At 53.4% G+C, this 16061-nt stretch overlaps 1 long non-coding RNA gene across 1 annotated transcript in view; it reads left to right on the top strand.

Annotated features, from left to right (window-relative positions):
* Positions 1–15669, top strand: part of LOC147111414 (uncharacterized) — a 43707-nt gene extending 28038 nt beyond the window's left edge. The window contains exon 6 of the long non-coding RNA XR_015079680.1: positions 15583–15669. This is a non-coding gene — a long non-coding RNA (uncharacterized LOC147111414). The remainder of the gene's footprint in view (positions 1–15582) is intronic.
* The last annotated feature ends 392 nt before the right edge of the window (positions 15670–16061 follow it).

The following is a 16061-nucleotide window of genomic DNA, read 5'->3' as shown; positions in this document are numbered from 1 at the left end:
GCTATTATCTTAATGGCAAGAAACTGGAAAGTACTGAAGTACAAAGGGATCTGGGGGTCCTGGTGCACGAAACTCAAAAGGTTATTATGCAGGTGCAGCAAGTGATTAAGAAGGCCAATGGAATGTTGGTTTTCTTTGCTAGGGGGATAGAATATAAAAATAGGGAGGTATTGCTTCAGTTGTACAAGGTATTGGTGAGACCGCACCTGGAATATTGCGTACAGTTTTGGTGTCCATACATAAGAAAGGACATACTTGCTCTCGAGTCAGTACAAAGAAGTTTCACTCGGTTAATCCCGGGGATGAGGGGATGGACATATGAGGAGAGGTTGAGTAGATTGGGACTCTACTCATTGGAGTTCAGAAGAATGAGAGGCGATCTTATTGAAACATATAAGATTGTGAAGGGGTTGGATCGGGTGGATGCGGGGAGGTTGTTCCCGATGATGGGTGAAACTAGAACTAGGGGGCATAGTCTTAGAATAAGGGGCTGCTCTTTCAAAACTGAGATGAGGAGGAACTACTTCACTCAGAGGGTGGTAGGTCCATGGAATATGCTGCCCCAAAAAGCTGTAGAAGCTACGTCATTACATAAATTTAAAACAGAAATAGACAGTTTCCTAGAAGTAAAGGGAATTAAGGGTTACGGGGAGCGGGCAGGAATTTGGACATGAGTCTAGGTCCGGATCGGTCATGGCCCTGTGGGTAGCGGAGCGGGCCCAGGGGCCGTGTAGCCTGATCCTGCTCCTATTTCGTGTGTCTAATTCTGTTAGATTCAGGAGATGGTTCTGTGATAGTGGATTGGCGGTTAGGATCAGATCAGCCATGATCTTATTGAATGGCGGAGCAGGCTCGAGGGGCCGATTGGCCTACTCCTGCTCCTATTTCTTATGTTCTTATGACTGGGTGGGATATTAAAGAGTTCGGAGAGTGAGGGGGAGAGTGAGATTAGACTGGGTGGGATATTAAAGGGTACGGGGAGTGAGGGGGAGAGTGGGATTAGACTGGGTGGGATATTAAAGAGTTCGGGGAGTGAGGGGGAGAGTGAGATTAGACTGGGTGGGATATTAAAGGGTACGGGGAGTGAGGGGGAGAGTGGGATTAGACTGGGTGGGATATTAAAGGGTACGGGGAGTGAGGAGGAGAGTGGGATTAGACTGGGTGGGATATTAAAGGGTACGGGGAGTGAGGGGGAGAGTGGGATTAGACTGGGTGGGATATTAAAGGGTGCGGGGAGTGATGGGGAGAGTGGGATTAGACTGGGTGGGATATTAAAGAGTTCGGGGAGTGAGGGGGAGAGTGAGATTAGACTGGGTGGGATATTAAAGGGTACGGGGAGTGAGGGGGAGAGTGGGATTAGACTGGGTGGGATATTAAAGGGTACGGGGAGTGAGGGGGAGAGTGGGATTAGACTGGGTGGGATATTAAAGGGTGCGGGGAGTGAGGGGGAGAGTGGGATTAGACTGGGTGGGATATTAAAGGGTGCGGGGAGTGAGGGGGAGAGTGGGATTAGACTGGGTGGGATATTAAAGGGTACGGGGAGTGAGGGGGAGAGTGGGATTAGACTGGGTGGGATATTAAAGGGTACGGGGAGTGAGGAGGAGAGTGGGATTAGACTGGGTGGGATATTAAAGGGTACGGGGAGTGAGGGGGAGAGTGGGATTAGACTGGGTGGGATATTAAAGGGTGCGGGGAGTGAGGGGGAGAGTGGGATTAGACTAGATGGGATATTAAAGGGTTTGGGGAGTGAGGGGGAGAGTGGGATTAGACTGGGTGGGATATTAAAGGGCGTGGGGAGGGGGAGAGTGGGATTAGACTGGGTGGGATATTAAAGGGTGTGGGGAGTGAGGGGGAGAGTGGGATTAGACTGGGTGGGATATTAAAGGGTGCGGGAAGTGAGGGGAAGTGTGGGATTAGACTGGGTGGGATATTAAAGGGTTTGGGGAGTGAGCGGAAAGTGGGATTAGACTGGGTGGGATATTAAAGGGTGGGAGGAGTAGGGGGGAGAGTGGGATTAGACTGGGTGGGATATTAAAGGGTACGAGGAGTGAGGGGGAGAGTGGGATTAGACTAGATGGGATATTAAAGGGTGTGGGGAGGGGGAGAGTGGGATTAGACTGGGTGGGATATTAAAGGGTGTGGGGAGTGAGGGGGAGAGTGGGATTAGACTGGGTGGGATATTAAAGGGTGGGAGGAGTAGGGGGAGAGTGGGATTAGTCTGGGTGGGATATTAAAGGGTACGGGGAGTGAGGGGGAGAGTGGGATTAGACGGGTGGGATGTTAAAGGCTACGGGGAGTGAGGGGGAGAGTGGGATTAGACTGGTGGGATATTAAAGGGTGTGGGGAGTGAGGGGGAGAGTGGGATTAGACTGGGTGGGATATTAAAGGGTACGGGGAGTGAGCGGGAAAGTGGGATTAGACTGGGTGGAATATTAAAGGGTGCGGGGAGTGAGCGGGAGAGTGGGATTAGACTGGGTGGGATATTGAAGGGTACGGGGAGTGAGCGGGAGAGTGGGATTAGACTGGGTGGGATATTGAAGGGTACGGGGAGTGAGCGGGAGAGTGGGATCAGTAACTAGTAGTGTTCCGCAGGGGTCAGTGCTGGGTCCCCAACTCTTTACAATCTATATTAACGATTTGGAGGAGGGGACCGAGTGTAACATATCAAAGTTTGCAGATGATACTAAGATGGGAGGGAAAGTAGTGAGTGAGGAGGACATAAAAAACCTGCAAGGGGACATAGACAGGCTAAGTAAGTGGGCAGAGATTTGGCAGATGGAATACAATACTGGAAAGTGTGAGGTTATGCACTTTGGCAGGAAAAATCGTAGAGCAAGCTATTATCTTAATGGCAAGAAACTGGAAAGTACTGAAGTACAAAGGGATCTGGGGGTCCTGGTGCACGAAACTCAAAAGGTTATTATGCAGGTGCAGCAAGTGATTAAGAAGGCCAATGGAATGTTGGTTTTCTTTGCTAGGGGGATAGAATATAAAAATAGGGAGGTATTGCTTCAGTTGTACAAGGTATTGGTGAGACCGCACCTGGAATATTGCGTACAGTTTTGGTGTCCATACATAAGAAAGGACATACTTGCTCTCGAGTCAGTACAAAGAAGTTTCACTCGGTTAATCCCGGGGATGAGGGGATGGACATATGAGGAGAGGTTGAGTAGATTGGGACTCTACTCATTGGAGTTCAGAAGAATGAGAGGCGATCTTATTGAAACATATAAGATTGTGAAGGGGTTGGATCGGGTGGATGCGGGGAGGTTGTTCCCGATGATGGGTGAAACTAGAACTAGGGGGCATAGTCTTAGAATAAGGGGCTGCTCTTTCAAAACTGAGATGAGGAGGAACTACTTCACTCAGAGGGTGGTAGGTCCATGGAATATGCTGCCCCAAAAAGCTGTAGAAGCTACGTCATTACATAAATTTAAAACAGAAATAGACAGTTTCCTAGAAGTAAAGGGAATTAAGGGTTACGGGGAGCGGGCAGGAATTTGGACATGAGTCTAGGTCCGGATCGGTCATGGCCCTGTGGGTAGCGGAGCGGGCCCAGGGGCCGTGTAGCCTGATCCTGCTCCTATTTCGTGTGTCTAATTCTGTTAGATTCAGGAGATGGTTCTGTGATAGTGGATTGGCGGTTAGGATCAGATCAGCCATGATCTTATTGAATGGCGGAGCAGGCTCGAGGGGCCGATTGGCCTACTCCTGCTCCTATTTCTTATGTTCTTATGACTGGGTGGGATATTAAAGAGTTCGGAGAGTGAGGGGGAGAGTGAGATTAGACTGGGTGGGATATTAAAGGGTACGGGGAGTGAGGGGGAGAGTGGGATTAGACTGGGTGGGATATTAAAGAGTTCGGGGAGTGAGGGGGAGAGTGAGATTAGACTGGGTGGGATATTAAAGGGTACGGGGAGTGAGGGGGAGAGTGGGATTAGACTGGGTGGGATATTAAAGGGTACGGGGAGTGAGGAGGAGAGTGGGATTAGACTGGGTGGGATATTAAAGGGTACGGGGAGTGAGGGGGAGAGTGGGATTAGACTGGGTGGGATATTAAAGGGTGCGGGGAGTGATGGGGAGAGTGGGATTAGACTGGGTGGGATATTAAAGAGTTCGGGGAGTGAGGGGGAGAGTGAGATTAGACTGGGTGGGATATTAAAGGGTACGGGGAGTGAGGGGGAGAGTGGGATTAGACTGGGTGGGATATTAAAGGGTACAGGGAGTGAGGGGGAGAGTGGGATTAGACTGGGTGGGATATTAAAGGGTACGGGGAGTGAGGGGGAGAGTGGGATTAGACTGGGTGGGATATTAAAGGGTACGGGGAGTGAGGGGGAGAGTGGGATTAGACTGGGTGGGATATTAAAGGGTGCGGGGAGTGAGGGGGAGAGTGGGATTAGACTGGGTGGGATATTAAAGGGTACGGGGAGTGAGGGGGAGAGTGGGATTAGACTGGGTGGGATATTAAAGGGTGCGGGGAGTGAGGGGGAGAGTGGAATTAGACTGGGTGGGATATTAAAGGGTGCGGGGAGTGAGGGGGAGAGTGGGATTAGACTGGGTGGGATATTAAAGGGTACGGGGAGTGAGGGGGAGAGTGGGATTAGACTGGGTGGGATATTAAAGGGTACGGGGAGTGAGGGGGAGAGTGGGATTAGACTGGGTGGGATATTAAAGGGTACGGGGAGTGAGGGGGAGAGTGGGATTAGACTGGGTGGGATATTAAAGGGTGCGGGGAGTGAGGGGGAGAGTGGGATTAGACTGGGTGGGATATTAAAGGGTACGGGGAGTGAGGGGGAGAGTGGGATTAGACTGAGTGGGATATTAAAGGGTACGGGGAGTGAGGGGGAGAGTGGGATTAGACTGGGTGGGATATTAAAGGGTACGGGGAGTGCGGGGGAGAGTGGGATTAGACTGGGTGGGATATTAAAGGGTACGGGGACTGAGGGGGAGAGTGGGATTAGACTGGGTGGGATATTAAAGGGTACGGGGAGTGAGGGGGAGAGTGGGATTAGACTGAGTGGGATATTAAAGGGTACGGGGAGTGAGGGGGAGAGTGGGATTAGACTGGGTGGGATATTAAAGGGTACGGGGAGTGAGGGGGAGAGTGGGATTAGACTGAGTGGGATATTAAAGGGTACAGGGAGTGAGGGGGAGAGTGGGATTAGACTGAGTGGGATATTAAAGGGTGCGGGGAGTGAGGGGGAGAGTGGGATTAGACTGGGTGGGATATTAAAGGGTACGGGGAGTGAGGGGGAGAGTGGGATTAGACTGGGTGGGATATTAAAGGGTGCGGGGAGTGAGGGGGAGAGTGGGATTAGACTGGGTGGGATATTAAAGGGTACGGGGAGTGAGGGGGAGAGTGGGATTAGACTGGGTGGGATATTAAAGGGTGCGGGGAGTGAGGGGGAGAGTGGGATTAGACTGGGTGGGATATTAAAGGGTGCGGGGAGTGAGGGGGAGAGTGGGATTAGACTGGGTGGGATATTAAAGGGTACGGGGAGTGAGGGGGAGAGTGGGATTAGACTGGGTGGGATATTAAAGGGTGCGGGGAGTGAGGGGGAGAGTGGGATTAGACTGGGTGGGATATTAAAGGGTGCGGGGAGTGAGGGGGAGAGTGGGATTAGACTGGGTGGGATATTAAAGGGTGTGGGGAGTGAGGGGGAGAGTGGGATTAGACTGGGTGGGATATTAAAGGGTGTGGGGAGTGAGGGGGAGAGTGAGATTAGACTGGGTGGGATATTAAAGGGTGTGGGGAGTGAGGGGGAGAGTGGGATTAGACTGGGTGGGATATTAAAGGGTACGGGGAGTGAGGGGGAGAGCGGGATTAGACTGGGTGGGATATTAAAGGGTGCGGGGAGTGAGGGGGAGAGTGGGATTAGACTGGGTGGGATATTAAAGGGTGCGGGGAGTGAGGGGGAGAGTGGGATTAGACTGGGTGGGATATTAAAGGGTACGGGGAGTGAGGGGGAGAGCGGGATTAGACTGGGTGGGATATTAAAGGGTACGGGGAGTGAGGGGGAGAGCGGGATTAGACTGGGTGGGATATTAAAGGGTGCGGGGAGTGAGGGGGAGAGTGGGATTAGACTGGGTGGGATATTAAAGGGTACGGGGAGTGAGGGGGAGAGTGGGATTAGACTGGGTGGGATATTAAAGGGTGCGGGGAGTGAGAGGGAGAGTGGGATTAGACTGAGTGGGATATTAAAGGGTACGGGGAGTGAGGGGGAGAGTGGGATTAGACTGGGTGGGATATTAAAGGGTACGGGGAGTGAGGGGGAGAGTGGGATTAGACTGGGTGGGATATTAAAGGGTACGGGGAGTGAGGGGGAGAGTGGGATTAGACTGGGTGGGATATTAAAGGGTACGGGGAGTGAGGGGGAGAGTGGGATTAGACTGGGTGGGATATTAAAGGGTACGGGGAGTGAGGGGGAGAGTGGGATTAGACTGGGTGGGATATTAAAGGGTACGGGGAGTGAGGGGGAGAGTGGGATTAGACTGGGTGGGATATTAAAGGGTACGGGGAGTGAGGGGGAGAGCGGGATTAGACTGGGTGGGATATTAAAGGGTATGGGGAGTGAGGGGGAGAGTGGGATTAGACTGGGTGGGATATTAAAGGGTGCGGGGAGTGAGGGGGAGAGTGGGATTAGACTGGGTGGGATATTAAAGGGTACGGGGAGTGAGGGGGAGAGTGGGATTAGACTGGGTGGGATATTAAAGGGTACGGGGAGTGAGGGGGAGAGTGGGATTAGACTGGGTGGGATATTAAAGGGTACGGGGAGTGAGGGGGAGAGTGGGATTAGACTGGGTGGGATATTAAAGGGTACGGGGAGTGAGGGGGAGAGTGGGATTAGACTGGGTGGGATATTAAAGGGTATGGGGAGTGAGGGGGAGAGTGGGATTAGACTGGGTGGGATATTAAAGGGTACGGGGAGTGAGGGGGAGAGTGGGATTAGACTGGGTGGGATATTAAAGGGTGCGGGGAGTGAGGGGGAGAGTGGGATTAGACTGGGTGGGATATTAAAGGGTGCGGGGAGTGAGGGGGAGAGTGGGATTAGACTGGGTGGGATATTAAAGGGTACGGGGGGAGAGTGGGATTAGACTGGGTGGGATATTAAAGGGTACGGGGAGTGAGGGGGAGAGTGGGATTAGACTGGGTGGGATATTAAAGGGTGCGGGGAGTGAGGGGGAGAGTGGGATTAGACTGGGTGGGATATTAAAGGGTACGGGGAGTGAGGGGGAGACTGGGATTAGACTGGGTGGGATATTAAAGAGTTCGGGGAGTGAGGGGGAGAGTGGGATTAGACTGGGTGGGATATTAAAGGGTGCGGGGAGTGAGGGGGAGAGTGGGATTAGACTGGGTGGGATATTAAAGGGTGCGGGGAGTGAGGGGGAGAGTGGGATTAGACTGGGTGGGGTATTAAAGGGTGCGGGGAGTGAGGGGGAGTGTGGGATTAGACTGGGTGGGGTATTAAAGGGTACGGGGAGTGCGGGGGAGAGTGGGATTAGACTGGGTGGGATATTAAAGGGTGCGGGGAGTGAGGGGGAGAGTGGGATTAGACTGGGTGGGGTATTAAAGGGTACGGGGAGTGAGGGGGAGAGTGGGATTAGACTGGGTGGGATATTAAAGGGTACGGGGAGTGCGGGGGAGAGTGGGATTAGACTGGGTGGGATATTAAAGGGTGCGGGGAGTGAGGGGGGAGAGTGGGATTAGACTGGGTGGGATATTAAAGGGTGTGGGGAGTGAGGGGGAGAGTGGGATTAGACTGGGTGGGATATTAAAGGGTACGGGGAGTGAGGGGGAGAGTGGGATTAGACTGGGTGGGATATTAAAGGGTGCGGGGAGTGAGGGGAGAGTGGGATTAGACTGGGTGGGATATTAAAGGGTGCGGGGAGTGAGGGGAGAGTGGGATTAGACTGGGTGGGATATTAAAGGGTGCGGGGAGTGAGGGGAGAGTGGGATTAGACTGGGTGGGATATTAAAGGGTACGGGGAGTGAGGGGGAGAGTGGGATTAGACTGGGTGGGATATTAAAGGGTGCGGGGAGTGAGGGGGAGAGTGGGATTAGACTGGGTGGGATATTAAAGGGTACGGGGAGTGCGGGGGAGAGTGGGATTAGACTGGGTGGGATATTAAAGGGTACGGGGAGTGAGGGGGAGAGTGGGATTAGACTGGGTGGGATATTAAAGGGTGCGGGGAGTGAGGGGGGAGAGTGGGATTAGACTGGTTGGGATATTAAAGGGTGTGGGGAGTGAGGGGGAGAGTGGGATTAGACTGGGTGGGATATTAAAGGGTACGGGGAGTGAGGGGGAGAGTGGGATTAGACTGGGTGGGATATTAAAGGGTGCGGGGAGTGAGGGGAGAGTGGGATTAGACTGGGTGGGATATTAAAGGGTGCGGGGAGTGAGGGGAGAGTGGGATTAGACTGGGTGGGATATTAAAGGGTACGGGGAGTGAGGGGGAGAGTGGGATTAGACTGGGTGGGATATTAAAGGGTACGGGGAGTGAGGGGGAGAGTGGGATTAGACTGGGTGGGATATTAAAGGGTACGGGGAGTGAGGGGGAGAGTGGGATTAGACTGGGTGGGATATTAAAGGGTGCGGGGAGTGAGGGGGAGAGTGGGATTAGACTGGGTGGGATATTAAAGGGTACGGGGAGTGAGGGGGAGAGTGGGATTAGACTGGGTGGGATATTAAAGGGTGCGGGGAGTGAGGGGGAGAGTGGGATTAGACTGGGTGGGGTATTACGGGGAGTGAGGGGGAGAGTGGGTTTAGACTGGGTGGGATATTAAAGGGTACGGGGAGTGAGGGGGAGAGTGGGATTAGACTGGGTGGGATATTGAAGGGTGTGGGGAGTGAGGGGGAGAGTGGGATTAGACTGGGTGGGATATTAAAGGGTGCGGGGAGTGAGGGGGAGAGTGGGATTAGACTGGGTGGGATATTAAAGGGTGCGGGGAGTGCGGGGGAGAGTGGGATTAGACTGGGTGGGATATTAAAGGGTGCGGGGAGTGAGGGGGAGAGTGGGATTAGACTGGGTGGGATATTAAAGGGTACGGGGAGTGAGGGGGAGAGTGGGATTAGACTGGGTGGGATATTAAAGGGTACGGGGAGTGAGGGGGAGAGTGGGATTAGACTGGGTGGGATATTAAAGGGTGCGGGGAGTGAGGGGGAGAGTGGGATTAGACTGTGTGGGATATTAAAGGGTGCGGGGAGTGAGGGGGAGAGCGGGATTAGACTGTGTGGGATATTAAAGGGTGCGGGGAGTGCGGGGGAGAGTGGGATTAGACTGGGTGGGATATTAAAGGGTGCGGGGAGTGAGGGGGAGAGCGGGATTAGACTGTGTGGGATATTAAAGGGTATGGGGAGTGAGGGGGAGTGTGGGATTAGACTGGGTGGGATATTAAAGGGTGCGGGGAGTGAGGGGTGAGTGGGATTAGACTGGGTGGGATATTAAAGGGTTCGGGGAGTGAGGGGGAGAGTGGGATTAGACTGGGTGGGATATTAAAGGGTACGGGGAGTGAGGGGGAGAGTGGGATTAGACTGGGTGGGATATTAAAGGGTACGGGGAGTGAGGGGGAGAGTGGGATTAGACTGGGTGGGGTATTAAAGGCTGCGGGGAGTGAGGGGGAGAGTGGGATTAGACTGGGTGGGGTATTAAAGGCTGCGGGGAGTGAGGGGGAGAGTGGGATTAGACTGGGTGGGATATTAAAGGGTGCGGGGAGTGCGGGGGAGAGTGGGATTAGACTGGGTGGGGTATTACGGGGAGTGCGGGGAGTGAGGGGGAGAGTGGGATTAGACTGGGTGGGATATTAAAGGGTGCGGGGAGTGAGGGGGAGAGTGGGATTAGACTGGGTGGGATATTAAAGGGTATGGGGAGTGAGGGCGAGAGTGGGATTAGACCGGGTGGGATATTACGGGGAGTGAGGGGGAGAGTGGGGTTAGACTGGGTGGGATATTAAAGGGTGCGGGGAGTGAGGGGGAGAGTGGGATTAGACTGGGTGGGATATTACGGGGAGTGAGGGGGAGAGTGGGATTAGACTGGGTGGGGTATTACGGGGAGTGAGGGGGAGAGTGGGATTAGACTGGGTGGGATATTACGGGGAGTGAGGGGGAGAGTGGGATTAGACTGGGTGGGGTATTACGGGGAGTGAGGGGGAGAGTGGGATTAGACTGGGTGGGATATTAAAGGGTGCGGGGAGTGAGGGGGAGAGTGGGATTAGACTGGGTGGGGTATTACGGGGAGTGAGGGGGAGAGTGGGATTAGACTGGGTGGGATATTACGGGGAGTGAGGGGGAGAGTGGGATTAGACTGGGTGGGGTATTACGGGGAGTGAGGGGGAGAGTGGGATTAGACTGGGTGGGATATTAAAGGGTGCGGGGAGTGAGGGGGAGAGTGGGATTAGACTGGGTGGGGTATTACGGGGAGTGAGGGGGAGAGTGGGATTAGACTGGGTGGGATATTAAAGGGTTCGGGGAGTGAGGGGGAGAGTGGGATTAGACTGGGTGGGATATTAAAGGGTGCGGGGAGTGAGGGGGATAGTGGGATTAGACTGGGTGGGATATTAAAGGGTACGGGGAGTGAGGGGGGAGAGTGGGATTAGACTGGGTGGGATATTAAAGGGTACAGGGAGTGAGGGGGAGAGTGGGATTAGACTGGGTGGGATATTAAAGGGTACAGGGAGTGAGGGGGAGAGTGGGATTAGACTGGGTGGGATATTAAAGGGTACGGGGAGTGAGGGGGAGAGTGGGATTAGACTGGGTGGGATATTAAAGGGTACAGGGAGTGAGGGGGAGAGTGGGATTAGACTGGGTGGGATATTAAAGGGTGCGGGGAGTGAGGGGGGAGAGTGGGATTAGACTGGGTGGGATATTACGGGGAGTGCGGGGGAGAGTGGGATTAGACTGGGTGGGATATTAAAGGGTGCGGGGAGTGAGGGGGAGAGTGGGATTAGACTGGGTGGGATATTACGGGGAGTGAGGGGGAGAGTGGGATTAGACTGGGTGGGATATTAAAGGGTACGGGGAGTGAGGGGGAGAGTGGGATTAGACTGGGTGGGATATTAAAGGGTACAGGGAGTGAGGGGGAGAGTGGGATTAGACTGGGTGGGATATTAAAGGGTGCGGGGAGTGCGGGGGAGAGTGGGGTTAGACTGGGTGGGATATTAAAGGGTACGGGGAGTGAGGGGGAGAGTGGGATTAGACTGGGTGGGGTATTACGGGGAGTGAGGGGGAGAGTGGGATTAGACTGGGTGGGGTATTACGGGGAGTGCGGGGGAGTGAGGGGGAGAGTGGGATTAGACTGGGTGGGATATTAAAGGGTGTGGGGAGTGCGGGGGAGAGTGGGATTAGACTGGGTGGGGTATTAAAGGGTGTGGGGAGTGAGGGGGAGAGTGGGATTAGACTGGGTGGGGTATTACGGGGAGTGAGGGGGAGAGCGGGATTAGACCGGGTGGGGTATTACGGGGAGTGCGGGGAGTGAGGGGGAGAGTGGGATTAGACTGGGTGGGGTATTACGGGGAGTGAGGGGGAGAGTGGGATTAGACCGGGGGGCTCAGATCTGCCTTGGCTCAGTTGGTAACACTCTCACCTCTGAGTCACAAGGTTGTCGGGGAGTCACGTCCCACTCCAGAGACTCCACTCCTGTGCTTTCAGCATCGCCCTACAGAACCCCCTGCCTCCCACCTGGAATATTAAGCAGATTCAAACCAAGACCAAGCATGAGGCTGTCAAATGGCCAAGGAAATAGAAAGCAGTCTGGCTAATATTGCTGATAGTCTGTTTTCATGATGTGCGTTGCCTATCTGGTCATTGCTGTTTGTGGGAGCTTGCTGTGCACAAATTGGCTGCTGCGTTTCCTACATCACAACAGTGACTGCACTTTCAAAGGACTTCATTGGCTGTGAAGCGCTTTGGGATGTCCTGAGGTGGTGAAAGGCGCTATAGAAATGCAGGTTCTTTCCTTTTCTTACTTTGCAAATATCTGCACACCAAAAACGAAGGAAGGTTGTAGGGTTGAGGGTGGATACAAGAGGTCAACAATCTCACAGTGGCTGCATTTCTTTTGGTGGCATTAAGAATCTCTTCTGCAATAGGCACACAGCCGTGTTGAATGAAATGTCCGGTGACGTTTCTTTCTAGTTTTACTGGATTTCCTTCGGCAGAAACTTCCTGGGTTTTTGCCTTGTTGGAGCGTTTAGCAGAGGTACATGGTGCGACGCGTACCCGCTCCTGGGAGACAGTGTCCCTGGTGGGTTGGACAATCTTCTCTCCATTGAATATTCTTCACCATCTTCACACAAAGGCGAGTGAGGCTGGGGAGTGTCAATTGAAAATTTCAAAACTGAGATTGTTGAGTAAGGGTATTACAAGGGTTAGAAAGAAAGGCTTGCATTAATATAGCGCCTTTCACAGCCTCAGGACATCCCAAGGAGCGTTACAGCCAATGAAGCACTTTTCTGAAGTGTGGTCACTGTTGTAATGTGGGGAACGCATAGCGCATGAGATTTTTTACAGCCATCTCAGAGGGCAGATGGGGCCTCGGTTTAACGTCTCACCCGAAAGATGGCACCTCTGACAGTGCAGCGCTTCCTCAGTACTGCCCCTCCGACAGTGCGGCGCTCCCTCAGTACTGCCCCTCCGACAGTGCGGCGCTCCCTCAGTACTGCCCCTCCGACAGTGCGGCACTCCCTCAGTACTGCCCCTCCGACAGTGCAGCGCTTCCTCAGTACTGCCCCTCCGACAGTGCGGCGCTCCCTCAGTACTGCCCCTCCGACAGTGCGGCGCTCCCTCAGTACTGCCCCTCCGACAGTGCGGCACTCCCTCAGTACTGCCCCTCCAACAGTGCAGCGCTCCCTCAGTACTGCCCCTCCGATAGTGCGGCGCTCCCTCAGTACTGCCCCTCCGACAGTGCAGTGCTCCCTCAGTACTGCCCTTCCGACAGTGCAGCGCTCCCTCAGTACTGCCCCTCCGACAGTGCAGCGCTCCCTCAGTACTGCTCCTCCGACAGTGCGGCACTCCCTCAGTACTGCCCCTCCGACAGTGCGGCGCTCCCTCAGTACTGCCCCTCCGACAATGCAGCGCTCCCTCAGTACTGCCCCTCCGACAGTGCGGCGCTCCCTCAGTACTGCCCCTCCGACAGTGCGGCGCTCCCTCAGTACTGCCCCTCCGACAGTGCGGCACTCCCTCAGTACTGACCCTCCGACAGTGCGGCGCTCCCTCAGTACTGTCCCTCCGACCGTGCAGCACTCCCTCAGTACTGTCCCTCCGACCGTGCTGCACTCCCTCAGTACTGCCCCTCTGACAGTGCGGCACTCCCTCAGTACTGCCCCTCCGACAGTGCGGCGCTCCCTCAGTACTGCCCCTCCGACAGTGCGGCGCTCCCTCAGTACTGCCCCTCCGACAGTGCGGCACTCCCTCAGTACTGACCCTCCGACAGTGCGGCACTCCCTCAGTACTGCCCCTCCGACAGTGCGGCACTCCCTCAGTACTGCCCCTCCGACAGTGCAGCGCTCCCTCAGTACTGCCCCTCCGACAGTGCAGCACTCCCTCAGTACTGTCCCTCCGACCGTGCAGCGCTCCCTCAGTACTGGCCCTCCGACAGTGCAGCGCTCCCTCAGCACTGCCCCTCCGACAGTGCGGCGCTCCCTCAGTACTGCCCCCCCGACAGTGCGGCGCTCCCTCAGTACTGACCCTCCGACAGTGCGGCACTCCCTCAGTACTGCCCCTCCGACAGTGCAGCGCTCCCTCAGTACTGCCCCTCCGACAGTGCGGCACTCCCTCAGTACTGCCCCTCCGACAGTGCAGCGCTCCCTCAGTACTGCCCCTCCGACAGTGCAGCGCTCCCTCAGTACTGCCCCTCCGACAGTGCGGCGCTCCCTCAGTACTGCCCCTCCGACAGTGCGGCGCTCCCTCAGTACTGCACTGGGAGTGTCAGCCTAGATTTTGTGCTCAAGTCTCTGGAATGGGGACTTGAACCCACGACCTTCTGACTCAGCGGCGAGAGTGCTGCCCACTGAGCCAAGGCTGACACAAGTTACGAAAACAAGGCGGGTAAATGGGGTTGAGGTACAGATCAGCCATGATCTAATTGAATGGCGGAACAGGCTGGAGGGGCTGAATAGCCTCCTCCTGTCCCTAGCTGCCACTCCCACCTGGAGAGGAAGACAATTTTCTTAACCATTCCACACACTTTCTGACACATTTGGAGTGTCTGAGATTTATATAATGTGCTTTTAGTACCAACAGCAAACCTTTCTTATTACTCCAACACAGAAGCAAAATACTGTGGATGCTGGACTTCTGAAATAAAAACAAAAGATGCTGGGAATACTCAGCAGGTCCGGCAGCATCTGTGGAGAGAGAAACAGAGTTACCTGTAGTGGCGCTTCGTAATTTCCAAACATGCAGCCACTGAGCTTTGAGGCTTTAGCAACGAGTAGACGTGTGTCGAAATAAAACGTTCCAAACCATAACTTTGTCTTTAAACTGTTTACTGTAACACCTTACAAACAGAATTACAAAGCAAAACACGTTTAAACGAACACACGTCTACTCGTTGCTAAAGCCTCAAAGCTCAGTGGCTGCATGTTTGGAAATTACGAAGCACCACTACATTAACGTTTCAGGTCGATGCCCTTTCGTCAGCTTACGGAAGCTTGAGGAACAGCACCTCATCTTTCGATTAGGCACTTTACAGTCTTCCGGACTCAACATCGAGTTCAACAATTTCAGATCATAACCTCGGCCCCTATTTTTTCACATGGCAGCAGTCGATCATTCTGCCATTCCCATTTACACCTCCTCTAGACCCATCTTTTGTTTCTTTACTTGTCCCATTACCATCTCCTTTCACCTCGCACCATCATTCCTTTTGTCATTTAATCTCTCCTGCCTTCCATCCTATCACAGACCTTCCCTTTTGTTCTTCCCTCTCCTCCCCCCTTTCCCTACCCTTGCACTTGTTACATCGCTAACCTTTTCCAGTTCTGACGAAAGGTCATCGACCTGAAACGTTAACTCTGTTTCTCTCTCCACAGATGCTGCCTGACCTGCTGAGTAGTCCCAGCATTTTCAGTTTTTATTTCTTCTTATTCTGCCTGTTTGAAACCAAGCATTTACTATTCAAGTTAACAGCTCTCATTCTGCACTGTGTTTCATTGTGCTCTATATATCACAGAATCACAGAAACCCCACAGTGCAGATAGAGGCCATTTCGGCCCATCGAGCCTGCACCGACACATATCCCACCCGATCCCCGTAACCCCTACACCAACACATATCCCACCCTATCCCCGTAACCCCACGTATTTAATCCCCCTAACACTAAGGGTCAATTTATCATAGCCAATCAACCTAACCTGCACATCTTTGGACTGTGGGAGGAAACCGGAGCACCCGGAGGAAACCCACGCAAACACGGGGAGAATGTGCAAACTCCACACAGTCACCCGAGGCCAGATTCGAACTCGGGTCCCTGGCGCTGTGAGGCAACAGTGCTAACCACTATGCCACTGTGCTGCTCTATATATATATAGAGAGAGATGTTTATATATCTTCATTAAAACTCATTGCTTCTTTTTTTCATGTTAAGGCTATGACTGAAATTAATGGAAAACCTACAATCTATGAAAATGCGAATGAATGTTCCGAAGGCCTTGCCTCCACCATTCCGAACTCGTTAACTGTTCGCTCCTCCGACACAACTCCGCACGATACAATTATTTATGCTTCATTGAACGAATCCATGTTACGCAGTAAACCAATAGTCATTCTCCCTCACGAAGAAGGCACAGAATACGCTGCCATAAATATTAAACATTAAAATGAATGTTTCTTTTCAAAAACAAAGAGAAGGCACTGGAGGAGAATGACACCCCTTTCTGCTACTTTTTCGGACTTATGCTGCCTCTGAACATTCTAACTATTTCGACGGGTGTTTCACTCCGTGTGCCACCTTATTCCTAATTCAGGATTTATCAAGGACGATTCCCCAGAGCTTCCGGTTAATGGGGCCTGTTGTCAAAGGGCAGATTTGGTCATGAAGAGTGCAATTGTTGCCTGTCTGCCACT

This window comes from Somniosus microcephalus, chromosome 10 (genome assembly GCF_052327205.1).
Source record: "Somniosus microcephalus isolate GS21.2 chromosome 10, FLI_Smic_1.0, whole genome shotgun sequence".
Lineage (NCBI taxonomy): Eukaryota > Metazoa > Chordata > Chondrichthyes > Squaliformes > Somniosidae > Somniosus > Somniosus microcephalus.
The sequence above is the reverse complement of the archived record's forward strand: the minus strand, read 5'-3'. Positions and strand labels throughout refer to the sequence as shown.